The following is an 18,491-nucleotide window of genomic DNA, read 5'->3' on the forward strand; positions in this document are numbered from 1 at the left end:
GCATGGTGTTTTATTGTTAATTCTGTGACATAAGCGTGATATTACTGCACGTTGGATGAATATACATAATAAAATTAAGCAAACTACACTACAAAAAACACGTGATTTAACATCACTAATTACACGACGGTTTTATATGAAATCGTCGTCTAGTGCAATAATCAAAAGCGCGAGCCGGATGGCAAAACATTAGACAACAGTTTCATGTAAAACCGTCGTCTAATCTAACACACTAGACGACAGTTTATGAAAGAAAATGTTGTCTAATGTGAGTGCAAAAATCTAAAAATTTCATTTTGCTTTGAATTTGTCTTTAGTTCAAGAGAAAACCCTCAAACCATCGCATCTCTCTCTCTTCCCGTTCGCCATCATAGTTGAACCAACCCAGAACACTCGACGCCGCCACCATCATTCTCTTTCTCCCTCTCTCTGTTCTTCCATTCTCTCTCTGTCTCTCTCTCCATCTCTCTCTAATGCGCACCAAGCTGCCTCCGTCATTGCCAACAGCCGTCGTTCTCTCACTACCGCTCTTCTATCTCCCTATAAACATAGGTTTGAAATGCTGATTTTATTGGTATTTCTCATTTCAAAGTTGTTTTTTAGGTTAATTGTTTAAATGCCCAGTATTAGACGACAGTTAATTTTAGGGTTAGACTATTAGACAATGGTTTCATTAATTTATTTTTTAGAATATTATTGTTAGCATTGAAAGTTGTAATTGTGTTAATTTGTATTATTTGAATATATAATGTCTATATACGAAGTATGAAATGAAAGAAAATAAAGCATTATACGATGAATGCTTTAAATGTTTGGAAAATGAGTTAGGATGTATTACATGAAGGCTTATATGGGTATGCATTACTGATTGCACTTGTTGTGGTCTGTTGTTACTTGTTGAGCGAAAGCTCATTCCGTTTGTTTGTGTTGTACGAAGCTCCGGTAAGGCACCAACACCCTGAAATCTAATGTTGGGCGTGCAGAAAAGGATGAAGTAGTGGAGTATGGATAAGTGGGTAATGGATGCATAACGTATTTTGAAAACACTGCTAAGTGTTTAAAGTAAATCATATTTATTGTATTAAATATGTTATGTAATAAAAGTAAAGTTTATGAGACAACGAGGCTATGCTTAGTAACCTCAAGTCACAAAATATGTTAATGTATCCAAAATGCTATTATGTTAATGGCATATAAATGATAATGGTATCAATATGATAGGTTAAATATGTGACCACGTTTAAGGAAAACAACTTTAAAGTTTTAAAAGAATTTTACCGACGGATTATTTAATATTAAGAAATTGAAAATATTTTTAAAAAAGTATTTTTAATATCTAAGTTTTACTATGAAATACTGATCATAGTTTTATTCCGCCTAAGTATATTATTATCCATTTTGCTATTAAGGAAGAAAAAAAATGTAGCCTAGTATTAGGATTTATAGTTTTAAAGTAATATAAGTTAATTATGAACGTAGTAATGATTACCAGAAGTAAGGGTCGTCATAGTTGGTATTAGAGCAGCATTCTGCCACCCACCCACATTCTGCTGAACATCCGATTCTACACTATCTAAGTAAGTCATTATTTCTGTTGAATTTAGAATTTCCTGTGTGCATTTTACTTTTACATAGGATATACATAGTGGTTCGAGTAAGACGATCTACATCAATTCCGCATGATTTGCTTAGAAGAGCTAATGGGGGACCAGAAAGGACAAGACGCCTGCACAGTCTACCCCCGATACTGGAAGTGGCATCAGTTTCACCAGCCGCACTTGCCCCTCCAAGAGTACCTCTACCTCTACAACCCATTAGAGCAGTGGATCCACCCCGAATAGATAGGGAAGTTCAAATAGCCATGATTAGGGACCCAATAGAATCTAGGTTGCCGCAAGAGCTGCCTTTGCACTTCATGGGTGTAACCCTCCCACGTATGATGGTCAACCTTACTCAACTCAATTACAAGATTGGCTACACAGAATTAAGTATTTATGGTAGCTTGTGATATAGATGAGGACAGATGCATGGTTCTAGCAGCGGGCCTATTAGAATCTGATGCTAGACAATTTTGGAGAGGTACGGTCGAATCAAGGAATGCATAAAAGGTGCCCTGGAATAACTTTTATTGTTTGCTATTAGCCCAATTTCTATCCAAAGAAGCACCAGTACCCGAGGTATCACCCACAATCACAACACCAGAGCTAGCCTCTACATCACAGGCCCGACCACATACTGTTGAGACTAAATTTCTGAAGGTGGAAAGGTATATACATAAGGTTGATAGATTTAGGATGCAGTCATATGACATCGTGACAAGCTATACTGAATTGTTTTTCAGTCAGATTATAGCTGATCAAACTATTATATTAAAGGATCAAGATGCTTGTTTTATATTTTAGAGAAGGTTAATAGATGAACCACAAAATATGGTATTTCCTCGATGGGAAGCTACCTACACTCTCACCTGATTTATAGAAGAAGTATCATAGTTAGAAGAAACATTAGCCAACGAACGAGAAGAGTAAGAACAATGTGCTAATGAGTGTCGGATAGAGTTTGAATGAAGGCAAAGGGAATATCACCACAGATTTGGATCCGTCGGAGTGTATTTTGGAATAGAAGTTGGAACATCTTCATATCCTCACCAACAGAGACAGACAAATGTGGATCCTCAACACGCTTTAAACTCAGATGGGGTAGAAGACCCAGAGGAAGATTCTACAGAGGCTAATGAGGGACAAAATTACGAATATGAAGATGTATAGTATAACATAATGTCTTGATTTTGATGTTTTTATGTAATAACATAAAAAATGTATGACAGATGTATATGTTAATAGAACTTGTGATGATACTTGTGTCACGTAAGTAACAAATGATGAATTTTGTATACATATGTCTTCAGCGGATATATGTATGTGTGTATATATATAGAGCCATACAAATAAATCAAAAACAATAAAAATGCGTTTAGTATCATAGTTAGAAGAAACATTAGCCAACGAACGAGAAGAGTAAGAAAAATGTGCTAATGAGTGTCGGATAGAGTTTGAATGTAGGCAAAGGGAATATCACCACAGATTTGGGTCCGTCGGAGTGTATTTTGGAATAGAAGTTGGAACATCTTCATATCCTCACCAACAGAGACAGACAAATGTGGATCCTCAACACACTTTAAACTCGGATGGGGTAGAAGACCCAGAGGAAGATTCTACAGAGGCTAATGAGGGACAAAATTACGAATATGAAGATGTATAGTATAACATAATGTCTTGATTTTGATGTTTTTATGTAATAACATAAAAAATGTATGACAGATGTATATGTTAATAGAACTTGTGATGATACTTGTGTCACGTAAGTAACAAATGATGAATTTTGTATACATATGTCTTCAGCGGATATATGTATGTGTGTATATATATAGAGCCATACAAATAAATCAAAAACAATAAAAATGCGTTTAGTTAAAGAATGCATTTTATAAATGAAAAGTATGGTTAAGATACTACCATATGCAATGAAAGTTGTATTTTTTAAAACAACTCTATGTTATGAAATACTATTAAGATTTATTTGGTAAACATATATATATGGGAAACTTACGATGTTTGGCATCATTTTTCTTATTTAAATAAACGGAAACATAGTTCGCCCACGTAGGGAACGTTTGGTTCCAGAGGGAAAAGTAGATTTAGCTTCCACAATAGCCAATTTACGAGCGAGATTGGAGGCTCAAAAACAAGAAAATAAGAATCTATGAGAACAATTGGAGCAAAGAAATCAAGAACAGGGACAAAGAGAAGTGCCACTTGTTCAACCAGAACCAGTACCACTAATGGTACCTGCACCGCAATCAGAGCCTGCGGTATTGCCAGGAATAGTGCCACAAGTTATGCACTATTATATGAACGGTTCCTCCGGATGAAGCCATCGGAATTTAAAGGATCCACTGACCTATTAGAAGCTGAGGAGTGGTTATAACCACTCCAAATGATTCTGAATTTCGTGAATTTGATGGAGCGGAAAAAAGTTCCGTGCACTCTTTATGTATTAAAGAAATATGCCCGTTATTGGTGGGAGATAGTGGTGATGAGAAAAAATGTGGCAACAATGACCTCGAATGAATTCCAGGAAGAGTTCAATGCTAAGTATTATGATATTGTATGTCTCTGAGCCCAACACAATGAATTCAATAGTATGAAGCAAGATGATATGACAGTTACCGAAGCCTATCGTATGTTTCACCGTCTGGCAAGGCTATGCTCTCTGCTGGTGCCCACAGAAATTGAAATGGTGCGACACATGTTAATGATGTTTCGCCTTGAAATTTCTACAGCGGTGGACAGTGGGGAAAGACCACCTACAACAGTGGCAGATTGTGTCAGTAGAGCAATTCGAGCAAAATATCACATCGCTCAAGCTAAAAAAGAGAGTCAAATTTTGGGAAGCGAACAAAAAAGAACAAGCTCAGGCAAAACAAGCCCAAAAGGGAAATCAGCTTACTATTGCTTAGCACTCAGCATACGCATTATTTGATTCGGGTGCATCACATTCATTTGCATCATATGTGTTTGCTGAGAAATTAAGTTATGCTAAGAATAGAATTGGTTAGACATTTAGGACTATCCTACCTTCTGGGGGGATTCTATTGTCTGAATTTAGACTAAGACATGTACCAATAGACATAGTTAATGGAAAACTATACAGAGATCTAGTCGTGTTAAAAATAATCGACTACGCCGTCATCCTAAGAATGGATTTCCTAGGAAAATATCAAGCCACTATCGACTGTCACTATAGGAAATGGCTTTTTTGACCCGATGGGAAAGAAGTTTTTAAGCACGTCGATCGCTCTAAACACACCCCTGGACAGATGATCAATGCAATTGAAGTAAGGAGATTGATCGCTAGTGGTTACGAAAGATATCTAATTCATGTCGTGGATATGACTAAAACTGATCAGTTGGAACCAAAGGATGAGCAGACAGTCCAAGACATTTTGGAAGTTTTTCCAGAAGAATTACTAGGATTGGCACCAGAGCGTGAGATTTCTTTTGAAATCAAACTTTTACTTGGAACGACACCAATTTCCAAGGCCCTTATAGAATGGCTCCGACATAGCTCAAGGAGTTAAAAACGCAACTGCAAGAGTTATTGGAAAAAGAATTTATCCAACCAAATTATTCACCTTTGAGAGCTCCTGTTTTATTTATAAAAATGAACGACACAAGAACGGATGAAAGAAAAAAAAGTATGAAATGAATGAAAGAAAATAAAAGAAATGAAGTGTGAAATAAAAAGAAAAGAAAAGAAACAAAGTATGAAATGAAAGAAAAGAAAGAAAAATACGACGATCACTATAAATGTTTAGAAAATGTGTTAGGATGTATGACATGAATGCATATATGGGTATGCATTAATACGATGATCACTATAAATGTTTAGAAAATGTGTTAGAATGTATGACATGAATGCATATATGGGTATGCATTACTGATTGCACTTGTTGTGGTCTGCTGTTACTTACTAAGTGAAAGCTTATTCCGTTTGATGGTATTGTAGGAAGTTCGGGTAAGACATCAACTCCCTAAAATCTAATGTTGGGTGTGCAAAAAAAGGATGAAGTAGTGGAGTGTGGACAAGTGGGTAATGGATGCACCATGTATTTTGAAAACATTGCTAAGTGTTTAAAGTAAATCATATTTATGGTTGTAAATATGTTATGTAATGAAATTAAAGTGTGTGACACAACGAGACTATGCATAGGAACCTCAAGTCACAAAGTATGTTAATGTGTCTAAAATGCTATTATGTTAATCGTTGGAAAATAAGGCATCAAGTGCGCAGCGAAATTTTAAAATTTTAAATCAATGCCAAAGCCAATCAAGAACATGTTCATGGATAACATAAATACTAAAGATCTAAATCCTACCTTTAGGGATTTAGGAAACAGCACATCTGACAGATTAAAGCATTCCAAACAGCAACCGGAAGAGCCTCAACTAACTGGTCTTCTTTACTATTCTCGTTTCCACGATCAGAGTGTGAGTGGGCATACATCGTTCAATCTCCTCTTGGTATTCTTGAACTCTTTCCAACCACAAGAGAGCCAAAGGAAAAAACGCTCTTGAGAATTAAACAATTTTTTCTCTCAGGAATCTTTTGCCAATAGCCCCCAAAAAGTCTCTCAAGTGATCTAAAGAATAATGTGACTTAATGAGCAATATATAGTGTTTAGGAAGTCATATTTCCGTAACAATTAGATTTCTTAAAGTTTATCTCGCTCACAGAGTCAATTTCGCCACGTCAGCATGCGCTATACGTTATAACCAGTTGACCGGTGAAAGAAAAGTTATAACTCACCAGTCGACCTGTCCTTCATGAACCGATCGACTGGACCAGTCGACCTGTTTGAACTAGGAAAACTTTTTGTCCTAGTTTTTCAATATGGGAAACTTGCACAAAGCCTCAATTTTGATTCAGGCAACCCAATAGAGAAGTTACCTGATCAAAACAATCATATAATAGTCTTCCCATATTGAATAACTCTTAAAATAATAATTCAACCAATTTATCTAGAATTAATTCACCCGATAAATCACTCATGAATTAATTAACCAATCTCATATTAATTTTGAACCTCTTTTACGGAAATAACACAAGTTACAAATATGTAGGAAATACAACGTATCGTTACAAGAAATTATGTGAGCTAGCAAAGGGACCTGATGGACATATATAAATCAAGCTCCTATAATCACAACGCTACTTGTAAACCAACAACTTCATCTCATGATTATAAAACTCTAGCGCTACCCTACTAAAAGCCTAGAGCTGCACTCTGGATTTATATAGCATATTTACAAAGCTCTGATTAGCTCTCATCCATGACTTAATATATTAATGTATCATCCCCATAGGATGTCCATAATCAACTTAAGGTCAAGTTTCATTTTACCTTCCTGATTATATTTATCTTATGTTCCATTACCACTCCATCGGAAAACCACTATTCGTACCATTAAACATAGTAAACCATTAGATAACACATAGTAGTCTAATAGCCGAGTGCTCATATTTTTCAATCCACAGATAATGCATAAAAGGATATCATTGACTCTTTGTAGGAGCTATGGATTCCACTATCTATGAATAACAAATCTACACATACACGAGTCATACCCCCAATGTACCGGTAAGCGTACCTTTACATAATGTCAGGATGTCTCCCTTTGGTACATCAAAGGATACAAGTCAAGCATACTCGTTCATTATCCATCTCAGGATTAAGATGACCACATATAATTCGTCAAAAGTGAATTGTTTTATTCAAACGGAATTATTAATTAAAACAATTCAACTTTAGTCCGACCCAATATAGATTTCACCACTAAAAACTATATCAATGTCTCTACCCATGGAGTAACACCTCCGACTATCAAGACAAGCCGTCTCCGTTAGGAAGTAGACAACATAACAATCTTAACATGAATAAAGCGCCCAACTTTATTCCCTCGATTTTGGATCATATGATTTAGACAATCATCTTTAGATTCACGTCTTCCGCATGTTCTTCTCATTACATGCAGGACCTAAAGATTTAGAATGACACTCTCAGACTTTCAGTTTGCTTATCAAACATTTAACTAATATAAACAAAAAGAGGACAATACATGGATATAAGAAATAAATCAATCTTTATTAATAGTTAAAATATCTTAAAGAACATTGTTACATTTATTCCTAAGGACATAAAGGCTAACATTAATGGCATATGGACGATAATGGTGTGCATATGATAGGTTAAATATATGAACACGTTTAAGGAAAATAATTTTAAAGTTTTAAAAGAATTATATCGATAGACTATTTATTATTAAGAAGTTGAAAATACTTATCGAAGTTTTATTCCACCAAAGTATATTAGTATCTACTTTACTATGAAGGAAGAAAAAAAATGTAGCCTAGTATTGGGGTTCATAGTTTTAAAGTAATAAAAATTAAACATGAACGTAGTAACGATGACCAGAAGTAAGGAGTAATGAGATTAATTAGCTATGAGTAGTTTTATTGAGATTAATTATTTAATTAAGGAGTAATATTTTCCTCAACTTCTCAGCTACTGAAGTTTGACTTACATCTTTTGTTCATTAATTTGCCGAAACCATTTTACGTCGTCAAGCAGTATAAATAGTGATTATCATTGCAACCAGTAATATTTGTATTATTTTTTTAATCATCATATAAGGTATTGATACTTTTTTAGTGTCTTTTGGCGAAAGAGTGAATTTCCAACTCAGAAAACTTCCATCGGTAGATATATATATATATATATATATTTAATAATTTTATGCAGAAGTAGTAACTAAAATTTGATTAAATATATATTAATTAACAAATCCTTGAGTCATATATATCTATATATATATATATATATAGATATTATCTAGTTGCCAATATTTTTATATTTCGATCTATTATATTTAGTCTCCTTAGTACGTAGTTTCATGTTTTTAAATTTTGGTTTCACATACTTTCGCATATATACGAGACTTAGTTTAGTAAATAACGTGACAAAATTAAAATGTTAAATTTAATTTAAGTTAGTTAAAACTTCTAGTTATTAAAAAATAATGAGTTTTTTTTTCCTATAAACAACAATCAAAACTACTCCTAACACTAGAAATGACACCTCAGCTTTTATGTCTGTTTAAGTGATAGAAATGACAAATTAATTTTCTAACCTTTTGAATTTCAGAGAGGGGTGCAAATTACTGTTCAAAATTTGAGGTCCAAGTGAAAAATCAGAAAGGACTAAAATTCGTCCTTCATCTTTTGTACGCTGTTTGACTTTTCTGTGAAAAATATTCTCTTGCGTGGGAATAAATTAATAATCCTGATTCCTGAACTCCAATAATTTAGATTTACTTATATATTTGGTCTCAATTAATGTTAGAAACACTTCTGGAGATTTTATCTACAAGAAAACATTTGGTACATTTACATTCGATAAGTGCTGAATTATGAATCCCTTTGTCCATAGAACTTATTAATTACTCGGAAGCAAGAAATAATTTCTTCTTAATTATGTTAGATGTGAAAGGTTTGTATCACGCAAGTTGGGAAAATAAAGTCTCAATTTATTCATTTAAAGAAGAAAATGTATGAGTGTATAAATAGCAAACGGAATTCTAGCTAGCAATATCATTGAGACGAATCAATTAAGTTTAGAAATGGAAAAAGAAAAAGAGTCTTTCACATCTAAAAATGAATGTAAAATTGGCAGAACTAGAATCCATTAAGCGACGAGAATGATGAAACGATTCTCAATTTTATTAATCTTTTCTCTGCTTTTTTGTTGTTTCCTTCTAAAGTCTTGATAATCTTTCTTGGAGGTTTAATTGAAAGGATTTTTGCAAAGAATTAATTATTTGTGACATGTTAAATTTCTCAAGCTATATATATCCTAGAAAGCTAGTGGGGTATGTTCAGCCGGATTTGTGTGCAGGTTTGGCTTTTTCTTAGCTGATAAGTTCTCCCTTAATTCTTAATCTTATTTATTAATTATAATAATGATCATGCACTCTTTCCTAGGCTTTTTCTTAGCTGACAAGGTTTTCTTTGAATCATGCTCTCTATTGGATTGTTTTCTGCATTGTCTGGAGATGATAAGATTCACGGTTCTTAACTCAAACTTTTTGTTATAATATTTTTTCTCATACTAATTTACTTTTCAACTCAAGTTCTTAATTCGATCATGTAAAATGAACGGACCTTATAAATCTACATCCTTTAGAATTTTACTTTGGTTGTTTTCTTCTTATAGATTTTTTTTTTTTTGGGAATACTTTTAATTGGTCTACGTTTTCTGCTCTTTATACATTGCTACTTACATTTCTCTTTTAATTTTTAATATAATTTGAGTGGAGGGATTTGGTAAAAAATATGTAGATATTTTCGTGGGTGCCACCTTGTAGGATATGAGAATTGCCCGTGATACTATCTAGCTTGTTGTTATCTCTTTATTGATATACATACATACATATATATATATATATATACATATATAATAACAAATAAGAACTTAGGCCTTTTCTATTGTATTTCTTTCACTTTAATAAACCATATTAGAAAGCTTTGTAAGGTATAGGATTCTAACTATATTTTTCTGAGTGCTAACGTTTGTTAGGTTGTGTTATAAAAAATGAATTAAACTAAATTAAAAGCTTGATTTTTTGGGATTAGAAAAATATACAAATAGTTACAGAATTAATAGTTGCGCCATTATTATCGTAAATTTTGGTCTTACTCACTCGCCCACTGAAAAAAATTCCTGGTATCGCCATTGGTGTTGTGTGGTTTGATATAATTATAATCGCCTTTGAGTTTAGTGCTAGCTAGCTAGTATCATCATAATCAGATATATACGAGTTAAGATATTCATTATTTAAAGAAGCAACATTTATCTCCACTTACTAGCCAGCTATTAAAGTTTGACTTATCTCTTCCATTAGTTGATTTGCGAAAAACATTCTTCATATCAATGACCGAGCAATATTTTGTGATATATCAGTACTAGCAGTAGCACATGTTATTTTTTAAAGTTTTAATCTGTATATATACTAAACCATGGCCAAGAAGGCAATATATAGTTCAATTCTTCATGCTTAGCTTTGGTTAATATCAAAGAAGATCATTTATCAAGAATATGATACTAATTCCGCTTAATTCGCATGATTAATACTCCCTCCATTAAGTTCTCTATCAATGATGACACCTTTATTAATTTATGATGGATAGTCATAGAAAGAGAATTAATTCAATTCTTTTCCTACTAAATTCAAGAATAAGAATAAAACAAGTACTAAACTTATTTTGTGCATGCATGGTATGATTATTATTTTTATTTTTACGTAATGTGATTAGAGAGAAAGCAAGTGTACGGTAAGGCTTAGCTCTTATATTTTTAGTCTTTGTTAACGAATTAAAAGAAAACAAACTCAAGGGACGTCCTAAAAGTTTGGGATATTGTTTACAAGTTTGGATATTCGTCCTTGATTACTCTCATAATCATGCATGTGGCGTGAATATTTTGGTTAATGAATTCTGAAGTTGGCCATATATAGGGCCTAACATGGGAACTGTCGCAAGATATAAGTTTGGACCAAAAGGGTAAGAAATAATTAGTGAATAATATGTTGCACCTTCTGGAGAGGTCCTGTGGCCACCCAAAATGTAATTATGATTAAGCCTGAAAATTATCGCTTTTTCGTTGTTGATGTTGAATTCTTTAATTGTGAATCATATCCCACGATAACTACATTTAGGGTACAAAGTTGAATGGTAAGTTGGAAATTATGTAAATCAGGACTCAAATCACCTGATGTCCAATTTTTAATGTTTCAATTAGTGTCTAACTAATCACATTATGATATGTCATTTAATAGATCTAAACATTAAAGCATAGAAAAGTTAGTTAAAAGGTTATTCAAATTTTTTAAATAATGTGACATAATTCGATTTGTTGGACACCAATTAAAACAGTGAAATTGAACAGGTGATTTGAATCCGTAACTTAAATATATGTTTCGCGTATGCAATTATGGCAACGATATATAATAAAACTTTGATCTTTCTCTTTCATGAGCTGTCATGAATAAATGTTACAGATATTTATATGTACTTGACGATAGAAAATTACCACGACATGAGTGTGTAGTTAAAAGACATTAATGCATAATCTTTCAGAAGCAACAACTTTCGATGAATGAATTTATACAGGTGATGAATGTCTGGCCAAAGTAAAAGGTTACTGCAACTTTGTAATATGGAGGATTAAGAATGCAGTTGATCATAAATAGTTCTTAATAACGACATGTTTGAATCATGTTTATGATACTAATTAATTAAATAGGGAATAATTTTAACCTCCACTGGCTTCTCAGGAACTGATGTTTGACTTTCCCTAGCTCTTCAATCCATTGAATTGCGGAAACCATTTTTACGTCGGCGTCACCATGCACTATAAATAGTGAATATCAATACTAGTAGTAATATAATTATACTGAAGTTGTGCCTGCCGTGGAATGAGCAAGGTTATGGATGTATTTTAGAAGGCTTGTTAGTGTCATAATATATATATATATATATATATATATATATATTTCAGGTATTAAAATCAAGAACTGATAGTCAAGATTTCTTCACAAATCACACATACAATAAGTTAATATATTTTTATTATTTTTTAAAGGAAACATATAGTACGTTATTTTGAGAATGCAAACACAAGAAAATTAAGAAAATATTTTTCCCGTCATTCTATCCAATTTATAGTCACTAGAAGACATAGGAGTTCCGGTTTAACTTTAATTTTAAGCAAGAATTTGTTATCGAATCAATCTTTACCGTCTATATGGTTGTTTAAGTTATTTCACACGCACTTTTTATTCCTTCGTCCCACTCCTGGGGACTTTATTAGATCTTTCTTTCATTCTAGTTTTGCACTATGCCCTAGCACGTTATGTATTATGCCCTTGGCCATTATGTGTTGACTCTATGTGCAACTTTTTCATTTTCCTTCTCCCACCACCGTTTGCGCACTCTTTTTATATTCTCAAGCATCGTTTAGTTCGTGGGTTCAAATCAAAGCGGTTTGAACTTTTTTAGTTTAAAACATGTTAGTTTAAAATTGTGATTTAAACCTATGGTTAAAGGCCAAATGTTCATATATCCGAAACTAAATGCAAATTCTATCTTAAGAAAAATTGTTTCCACGTTATGCTCACAAAAAGGATTCTGGGGTCAAATGTTCATCCCACTCATGTTTATTTTAATCCTCATGCCCCCAAATCATAAATTAATAAATTAATATGATCTTGTGGATCATCAATAACAACTCCTTAATTAGATCCCATATACTCTGTGCGCCAGCCATGCAAGTAATGGAGTTGACCATATTCGGAAAAAACACATCATATTCTACAGATCAACACATTTAATATTGCATGATAATATTGTTTTATTTCTATTGTAGCCACTTAAAGCACACAAATACATAAAGACAGGGGAAGCTTATTATTACACAAATTGTATTGATACACAATAATGTTCGTAATCATCACCCATGATCTTTGCATATGGTGATCAAACTGAAGTACAGGTTGCAAATATTACCAATATTGTTTTGGTTTCAAAATTAGAACTTGAGAGTCCACTTTATTACGCAAGCCAACCATTTTTACAGCGCGCGAACAAACGGAAATATAGAAATCCCTAGATCTCCCGGAACTCTAACTTACGGACGCTGATCAGTTGGTTCATCTGAGCCCTTTGGGTTGACGATAAGGTGGTGATTTTGGCCAGAACTTCCATTTTTCGACTGATCACTGCGACCGGTGTTCGGTTCATTATCGTTGTCTTCAGTGAGTACTTATCGACCAAAAACATTTGAGTACTGCTTCCGGATCAGCTCATGGTTAGGAATCAGAAATTCGTCCTCCGAGGGAAACCTTTTTGCTTCTGCAGCAATCAAAGAAGCGAAGACGACGAAGCTGGCAACGGCGAGGACAACTGCTAGTGCTAGGGTTTTCATGATCAAAGTATTCCAGTGCCACTAAACCTGAAATGGAAAAACTAAGCAATATTAATTAATCTATAACGAATAAGAGATAGTGGTTAAGCAAATACGCCTTGGCACAAACGAAACTAAAGTTTACCAAAATACTTGATCTAGGCCATATAACAGTGTTGAACGTTTAAGTTGTATCAATATATAGGCGATTTTTGAAGACCATATTGGGGGATCATATCTTGAATGAGATTTTGATATTTGGATGAGCATTAATATTGTGGATGGGGGATACCACAATGTCGTTGCACCATTGGAAGATATAGATCGCCTTACGTGGCCACCAAAGAAAGCGATCATGATTAAGATTGATATTTAAGAAACTTTATTTGAGTGTTGTAATTCATTTTCAACACTTTTGACTGCCACGAAATTGACAAATTTTCGAATTTGGTACTCTCTTGTCGAGGCACTTTGAATTTTGAAAAAGGTTAATGGCTCTGTTAATTTAACACTACAAGAATTTGAATTTTTTGTTACCAAAAATTCGGTAACTAAAAGTCCTGTTTTTGGTTATTCCAATTTGTTCTTTTAATTTAATCTTTGTACTTTTTTGATAAATTGAATGGAGCTTGGTGTGGAAGTATGAGTTTTTCCCTAGTGAGCTGTTCTCCCTCTTCGTGTTTCAGAAGTAAATAATAATAATAATAATAATAATAATAAAAAGCTACCGGATATGTTGCATTTTTCACTTATTTGCAATAAGCCATGTGTATATGCAGATACATATATAGACAATATTTCACACATAAAACTTTAATATTCATCCTTTGATTGCAAAAACTACTTTAGTAAAACTATGCATATGATCTAATTACAGCAAATATTAAATCCTCTCCCTGGAAAGTGTTATATATTATAGATTGCAGTGAGCAATGTTGATCATCTAATTGACCAGCAGATCATGATCTGAATTTCGTAACCTCAACAACATTATTCTAATTTTCATGTGTTCTTTCCCTGTCAGCGAATACCAAGTTGCCGTCGGCAGCCGGGGATGAATATTTATGTTTGCGTTAAAAAAAAAAGATAAAAGATATAAAAAGGTCTTTAAAAAGAATAGAAAGATAAAAGATAAAAGGGACTCCAAAAGAACGTACCGAAAACATATGCGCTATATATTTCCACAAAAGAACGTTACCATGTCCATGAGATATGATCACTTTTGCAAGTAGTTTTTCGTCTATGTTTGGATATCGATTAGATTCACACATATATATTAATATATATGTTGGTGCATGTCATTGTGTGTATGTATTATATGTGCTGGAGGTAAACAATTTAGGAAATGAAAATAAATTCTAAGTAAATGGAACTAAATCTGAAATTTATCGGTTTGATAAATCTTCGATTTATGAGGATAAATTCGATGATTAAATTCAGTAAATAAGAGATTTATTGGATTTACCCCAAAAAAAATTTAATAAATCAAAATTATCGAGATTTACTCTATCAAATTTGATAAATATGGGATTTACCAAATTGACTCTTGTGAAGCTCCAAATTATGTACATTGTTTTATCAATATTTACTATCTTTTTATGTTAAATGTTTTACCCTCACAGTCACAGTTTTCTTTTAAAATAAAACCCTATTTATTAATGGATGTAGTAAATAAGCTATTTGGGACCCTAAAATTTCCAAATAGGCTATTAGCTATAACTTTCCTATATTTTACTAATTTATTAAAGGTGATGAGAAATGCATTAGTGGAGAAGGAGCCTGCATAGGCTCATCTGCCGTCCCAGCTAGGCAGCATACGTTATAACTATGTCGCTGAGAAATGTTAGTTATATTCTTTCTCTCTTTGTTACTTTATGCATATACTGTTTGATATATGGACTTCACTTCGCATGATATATTATTATTTAAATAGAAAATGAGATATTAGAGTCTATGTCATGTTAAAGAGTAAATATAGAAAGTGACGAAGATTGTGATAGAAATAGTGATGCTAGCATTTCGCCATCTACATTTAACATAATTAGCCAGCTGCAGCTAGTATTGGGAAATTTTTCCATCCATTGTTGCATAAATTGTGTTCACAATTTTTATTTTTTGAACTTTTAACTTTTACGTTCATTTTCACCACTAATTAGAGGATTGATAGGTTTGGTAGATATGTCATATGCGATAGGATTTTTATTGGTTGTCACCGTTGTTAGGAATGTGCTACAAATGCCGTGTGTTGGTTGCTTTAATTATTTATTTGAATGGAGAGAAGAGACAACCTGTGTTCTAGATAGATTTATAAGCATCACAATTAGATTGACACTGAGAATCTATATTGTTGCTTTATTTATTCGTTTATTAAAAAAAAATATGCTCAGCTCTAGTCTGCGGATCGTCCCTAATTAGCATGTTTTTTCACCGGAAAAGAATTAAATATAAAAAGATTGCCCAAACAATCTATATGAAGTACTCTCGCTAAGAATCTTGTCTTTAGCTAGGGTTCTTACTGAGGTCACTTCTTTGACAGATAAAAAAAAAGATCAAATAGGGTTTTTCTGTCTCTCTCTGTTTTTTTTTTTATTATTTTTTTTGTACGTATTCTAGTCGTATAAAACAAGGGGTCAAATAAAGTTTCCTTTTTCCGTACGTCAAAATAATCTTGAACTGTTAGGGTTTGAGTTTTTCTCACACAATTTGCACTATTCTTTGTAGAAATTAGTTGTGGCTAGCTAGCCATACAGTACTATGTACTTCTTCTACTTATATATATATATATATATACGTATTTTTATATCGTGTTCATCACAATAAAATCTAGAGGTATATACCTTTACATGAAGGACGATTCTGTTTGACACACAAAGCCACACATGCCCTTGCAAATATATATGCATGCCGTTTTATTTATTAAGAAATGGTAGATTACAGATATATAGGCACACTGGCGGGCACATGTACATATATAACAGGCCTGGCTATAAGCCAGATATATATACATATATATCCCCACCAAACGTTATACAACTACGTACTTATATATTAACTGCAAATTCAAAACATGATGACCAAAGCAGAACATGTTGGTGTAATCTAGCTATATATATGTGTGTGTGTGTGTGTATATATATATATATAGCTAGCCCACATGTTGGCTTTTCACTTTATTACAAGCCACACATATTGCACAATTACTTTTATAATTAAGCTTCATGGTATTATCATGATCTTAAAAAGTAGTAATACTTCAGACCAGCTGCGTACTTAATTATGATGCGGCTTACAGTTCGCTGTACTAGCAGCACAAAAGAAGAGGCGATTAGGGTCACCCGTTTCGCCTTGTTTCTGTTGACCGCGAGAAATATTAGGCTCTTTACCATCATCATCCTCTTTTGCTCCCCTTCGGTTTAGATCAAGCAGGCGGCGGCCGCCACGGATGATGGCGGCGCCACCAAATGGTTTCGGATCATCCGGGACGATGACGGCCTTTGGCTTTGCCTCCACTTGCAGCTGGCTGCAATATGCCACAACCAAGAAAAGTGCAACAGTGACTACAAGTAAGGTCCTCATGATGATATGATATTGTTTCAAAGTGATGAAGATGGCTGTATAAACCCTGAAAAATTTAAAGTAAACTAGTAGTGATTAGTGTTATAGCCAATGTCAATTACATAGTTTTCAATGAATATATCTATCTTGTAAAGTTACAATAATATTAATAAAGAAAAGTTCAAAAAGAAAAAAAAAATCTAGCTAGCCATATTCTATATAGACAGAGAAAAAGATATGGAAGCGCTACCGTACTTTTTTTTTTTTGATAAATTTTTGCAATGAATGAATTCTAAAGTTGGCTATATATATATATATATATAGTGGTTAGTATATCAAACCTGTTGCATGACATAAGTCAGACCAAAGCGTGACAAATTGGACTCATTGATGATATGTGCAGTAATAAAACTAATCAGATCACAGTACACTACTGTTGGTTGTTGGACGGACCTTCTTGTTTGGCTTGACCACCCAAAATGTAATTACGATTAAGGCTAAATTATTAACGTTTTTTTCATATTGTTTAATTGTGAATCATATCCCACGATATCTCCATTTTTACAAGCTGGTTGAATATTGTTAGTGGGGAAAAAGTGAATAATATATTTCGTATCTGTAATTATTGTAATGCGCATTTTCTTTGCTCCTTTTAATCATGATTTAGTGTTACAGATAGATATGGAAATATTACAATGGCAGTGTGCAGTTGAAGTTTGATAATTAGAAAGGACATGGGGTACTTAAAGTTTCCTAATTCAAGTCATGCATGCAATATATCTGGTAATTAAGTAATTTGATTGTTGGTAAAATTAATAATACACACACCATATAGTACAATATCATATATGATATATAGAGAAATGGACAAGTTTGTGGTCATGAAAATATCTCAAAATAATATTACGTCTAGAGTGGGTAGGATATGTTTCAATAATAAAAGCTATGAGTAGTTTTAATGAGATCCATTATTTAATTAAGGAGTGATATTTTCCTCAACTTCTCAGCTACTGAAGTTTGACTTATCTCTTTTGTTCATCGATTTGCGGAAACCATTTTACGTCGTCAAGCAGTATAAATAGTGATTACCAATACTAGCAGTAATATTAATATTATTCTTTTAATCATGATATAAGGCATTGATCCTTTTTCTCTGTCTTTTGGCGAAAGAGTGAATTTCCAAAAAACATCCATCGGTAGATATATTTATATATAAATATATATATATACATATTTTATAATTTTATGCAGAAGTAGTAACTAAAATTTGATTAAATATATATTAATTAACAAATCCTTGAGTCATATATATCTATATATATATATATATATATATATTATCTAGTTTCCAATATTT

The sequence above is a fragment of the Morus notabilis genome, unplaced genomic scaffold, assembly GCF_000414095.1.
Source record: "Morus notabilis unplaced genomic scaffold, ASM41409v2 Scaffold647, whole genome shotgun sequence".
NCBI classification, from domain to species: domain Eukaryota; kingdom Viridiplantae; phylum Streptophyta; class Magnoliopsida; order Rosales; family Moraceae; genus Morus; species Morus notabilis.